The sequence below is a fragment of the Myotis brandtii genome, unplaced genomic scaffold (genome assembly GCF_000412655.1).
Source record: "Myotis brandtii unplaced genomic scaffold, ASM41265v1 scaffold657, whole genome shotgun sequence".
Taxonomy (NCBI): domain Eukaryota; kingdom Metazoa; phylum Chordata; class Mammalia; order Chiroptera; family Vespertilionidae; genus Myotis; species Myotis brandtii.
In genome coordinates, this window is record NW_005370552.1 from 3,357,658 (window position 1) to 3,362,668 (window position 5,011).

The window sequence follows — 5,011 nt, forward strand, 5'->3', positions numbered from 1 at the left end:
GTTTTATTCTCACAATGATGTCTCTCTCTCTCTCTCTCTCTCTATATATATATATATATAGAGAGAGAGAGAGAGAGAGAGATATATATAGATATATATATATATATATTTGTGTGTGTGTCTCCTTTCCCTTCCTCTGTCTCTAAAAAAATCAATGAAAGCATGTCCTCAGGTGAGAATTTAAAAAAAAAAGAAAAAAAACATTTTCATTTAAAGTATCTATGAGGTACATGTTTAATCTCTTTAAAGGTCCTTGTGTGTGACTGAATATAACTCTAAAGATCTAAACAAAACCTTTGATATTTTTTAAAAATTAACAAAGAAGTTTGCAGTCATAACTTTGACTTCATTTTTAGACAATGTTTTTTGGGGGGGTATGCTCTGGATATGACCTTTGATCGAGAGGCATTTTTAGATTTTAACATTGTATGCCCCTTTGGAGGGGCTGAGAATTTTTAAAGCCCTAAGTCCTACCTCTTTTTTTAAACCATCTTTCCCTCAATTTATCTCTCTCTTCTCACATTTTATATCCATGTGCTGCTTAATGATGGGAATACGTTCTGAGAAATGTGTTGCGATGTGAACAAAAAAGGGACTCAGTAATAAATCTAACCAAAAGAAACATCGCAGGACTATAAAAACTTCATATGGACCTTAAGCAAACCCTGCCCATTGTTTTTGTGCATCTAGGTTAACATACCTTTAAAAGGTGTCTTTGTCTGATCCCTGGGAAGCATAGCATAACCACCCTCAAGAGAGCATGTAATCTTATTAACTCTTCTGTAATCTAATCATAGAAATTCCCCTGTCTTGCTTTCTCCTACGTTCATGTAAGCTTCCTTATGTTCCCTCCTTAACTCCAAATGCATAAAAGAAACTACAAATTGCCATTATGGGAAGCATTTTTCTCAGTCTGTTGAGATCTTGCTTCTAGGCATGTTGTCTATTTGGCTGAAATAAACTCATAAAATTCTTTACAGGTTTAGACGTTTCTTAACAGATGATTTCATCATTCTGCAAGTATCATAGAGAGTATTTACAGAAACTTAGATCATCTAGTCTAGTACACACCTAGGCTATATGTACAGCTTATTGTTCTGTATGGGAGGAAAAATAATTTTCCCTCTACCTTTCTGGGTTCTTGGCTGAGACATCCATGTAATAAAAGATTAACAGGAAACAAACAAACAAAAGTTGAATAGCATGTATTCCTCCTGTATACATGGGAGAGATCCAGGAAAACTGAGTAACTTATAAAAATGGCTGAAGCCACTGCCTTAAATACCATCTTCAGCTTAACACTTTAAAAAATGCTGGGAATACGGAGAGTCAGTTACAGGAGGTGACCAGGAAAAGCGGTGTAAACAAGGGTAAGGTTGTTATGCTGAATTAAGTTTTGTCTTCTGCATTAATAAGAGTTTCTAGAAAGATGGTCCTTCTCCTCTTCCTGGTATAGCCAAGGAGAGACCCTTACAAATGGAGATTTACTTTATCCACATAAATGTCTTTCACAAAGGGTAACTCACTTCTACTTGGTTTTCAGAACTTCTCTCATGTTTGCTCTTTCTTAAAATTAACCAGCCTAAAATAATCCTATGCCAAATAGACATAGTTGGGGTTGACAAATTATGTTCCCCTGCAGATCTTAGACTACAAACCTCTAGAGTGTGTTATTGTACTGTACCCTGAAGGCAACTGTAACATGATGGATGGTATTTGTGTAATGCATTGCGCTATGACTTGAGGATGACTACAATGACATTAAGAATTAGAAATTTTTCAGCTCCTTTATAACCTTACTAGAGGCCTGTTGCACAAAGAGATTCGTGCAATAGGCCTTCCCTTCCCTTGGCTGCTGGCCCCAGGCCTTCGCTCTGGCTGGGCTCTGGCCAGAGGCCCCCCCCCCCACCCCAGCCATCAGGCCTCGCAGCTCCACTGATCCCGGGGCGGGAGGCCTCGAGGCTCCGCTGATCTCGGGGCCATGAGGCCTCGCTGCTCGGCCGGCTTCGGGGCCGTTTGGCTTCGCTCCACCACTTGGAGCTTACGTATGCAAATTAACCACCATCTTTGTTGGCGGTTAATTTGCATATCGCCCTGATTAGCCAATGGGAAGCGTAGCGAAGGTACGGTCAATTACCCTTTTTGTCTTTTATTAGATAGGATGCGACTATGTTCATATATGCAGTCTTCATTTAATAAAATGTCGTTATGCAACTATGACTGTATTATAAACAGTAAGAAGCAACCAAGTGGCATCTTCAAAATGTTGCTTAGAAATAGCCTTAGATCATCCAGTTCATTGGGCACATTTTCTACTTTCAACATATCTTCAGACAAAACAGCTAGATTCTGCCACTTCATCACAAGAATCTCCTTTCTTCAAGTTTCTAATACATTTTTTTCCTCTTTCTCTGGAGCTCTCGCTAGCATCTTCTTCAAAGCCCAACATTTTATAGTGTGTTAAGGGATTTTAAACACTAACACTCTTCTCAAAGTTTGTTGCCCAGTTTCAATGCCATGCCCATACTTTAGTTATTTATTATGGCAGTACCAGATTTCCAAGTAAAAAAAATAATCTGTACCCACTACATATTGCTATGTAGCAAATAAACCCACAAACCAGTGGCGTAAAACCACAAACATTTTCTTTTGTCACAAAATATAGATATTTTATTCCAGCTCTGGGAAACAGAAAAAGAGGATAGGGAACACATCCTTCCACAGACCATTCTAATTTAGCTGACATTAATTAGAAAAAACTAAAGCAGATATATGTGTGTATGAGTATTTATATATACACATCCATTTTTTAAATCTTACTCTCATAACTGTTCACATATTTATTCTATTTTTATTAACACTCTTAGATGTCATCAAATGCATCATAATACTACTATCTCTGCCTGTTCACCAATCTTTTAATATTGCTTGGATTGTATTTGCTGTGTGTGTTTTAGTTGGCTATGTGGTTGGTCAAACTGTCCATTAGAAGATGTAAGGGGTAACCTTGTTTTAAGTTATGCTTTATGTATCACCATTACCCGTTACATGATTTTTTTTATCATTATTTGGAACTTCACACATCTCATGGTCTCCACGTAGACTATCTCAGTTTCTAGCGCTGTGTATATCCACATCTTCGGCAAGGGACTGCCCATGACCCATGAGCTTCAGGTCATGCGTAAATCGTGTAGCCCCTGGGGTAGATTCTGATTTGGTCTTAGTTTCAGATCCAACTTCTGTTGGCAAAGCTGCTGGGTGTTTTCAGCTCATTAGCTGTTTTTGCAGGGATTTCTATTTCATCAGAGCTTTCTACCTTTTTAGTCCATTGAAATTCGACCTTTGGTCTTAGTTTTTATTATTTTTTTTGTCCACAGTGATTTAACTGTTTTGTAAATCTGCTGGCCCTTTCCTGGTGACCTTGGCAATTATTATGGACTGAACTGGGTAACAAACAGTGGCTCTTGAAGTGGGCAGTCCCAATGGATAAACAATTTTCTTCAATCTAGAACCTTGTCTTGCTGAAACCAGGCCTGCCAATCCTGAAACTCTAATCACTCCAATTTTCAGAAGAAATCTCATGGTGGCTTATTCAGGTAAACATATTCATCTACCTTTTCCAAATTGGACTATATCCATTATCTCATTCTTCACAAAGATCTAAATATCCTTGCGCCAGACAATGTAATGACCATTTCTGGTGCTGATGGAGGCAGAACCTATTTGTAAATTACCAGGCTGCTCTTCATGATATTTAGACAGGAGAGGTGGTGAAATATACATGGGGAGCTGCTCTGGTTTCCCTAGCTGCTTTTTTCAAAAATACATTTTTACTGATTTCAGAGAGGAAGGAAGAGGGAGAGAGATAGAAACATCAATGATGAGAGAGAATCCTGCACGTCCCCCACTGGGGATCGAGCCCACAACCCAGGCATGTGCCCTTGACTGGAATCAAATCCAGGACCCTTCAGTCTGCAGGCCATCTCTCTATCCACTGAGCCAAACCGAATAGGGCCTACCTGCTTTTTTTATTTATCTTTTTTGGCTGCGTGCACACTTACAGATGCAAACATCAGACTCGCAGGCCGGGTTGTCAGTTTTCCCATCTCTGTTCCTCTTTATGTAATGTGTCTTTCTCCTCTGGCTGTTGTCACTATTTTTCTCTCAGATTTTCCGCAGTGTGGAATGATGTGTACAGGGGCGTAGGATGTGTCTGTGTACATGGTATTTATTCTGCATGGGGTTCTAGCCACTTCTTCGAGCTCTGATTTGATGTATGTCATTATTTTTCAGAAAATTCTCAGTCATGGTTTCTTCAAATATTTCCTCTGCCCCTTATGGCCACCATGTCTGTGACCTCTCCGCCTCAGAGCAAAACACAAACATTTCTCTTTAAATCTCACAAGATCTGTGGGATAGAAATCCTGGCATATTCCAGCTGGGTACCTTTAGCTCAAGGTTTTCCACAGGCTGTAATAAAGTTGTGAATGGGTTTAAATCACTGCAGTGAGTAGCCTCTGCTGCCATGAATATTATTCTTACTTTTTTTGTCATTCATTTTTACTACTTGCTCTCTGATCCATTTTAATTTTTATCTCCTTTGCTTATCTTGGTTGTTTTCTTGTCTTTCTTTAATACCCCTTATTAAATTTCACTTGAATCTATTTTTCCTTGGGTATACTTTATTTCTAAGATATTTTTGTCTATTTAAAATACTTTCCTAAACAAATCAACTCTTTTTATATCTTCCTTTTTTTTTTTTACTATTTCCTTTCTTAGTTTTTAAAATTAATTTCTTACAAGGTGGTTTTTCATATCCTCAAATGTATATTGGATTATATTTAATTTTTACAGTTCTCTTCTGCTTTATGGTTGTTTTTCCTATAGGAACTTTGCCTCAGATGTGTGAAATTTTCTCATATGTGTGACAGTTTATTTTCTGATTGTTTTAGAATAGTTCTATGTGGATTTGCTGATTTTCCTGTTGTTCATTTCTTTGTGGTGAGGAAAA

The 5,011-nt window shown here is 38.0% G+C and overlaps 1 pseudogene; it reads right to left on the reverse strand.

The window, feature by feature from the left end:
* Positions 1-3,108: 3,108 nt before the first annotated feature.
* LOC102261929 lies at positions 3,109-4,106 on the reverse strand (annotated as a pseudogene).
* Between the last annotated feature and the right edge of the window lie 905 nt (positions 4,107-5,011).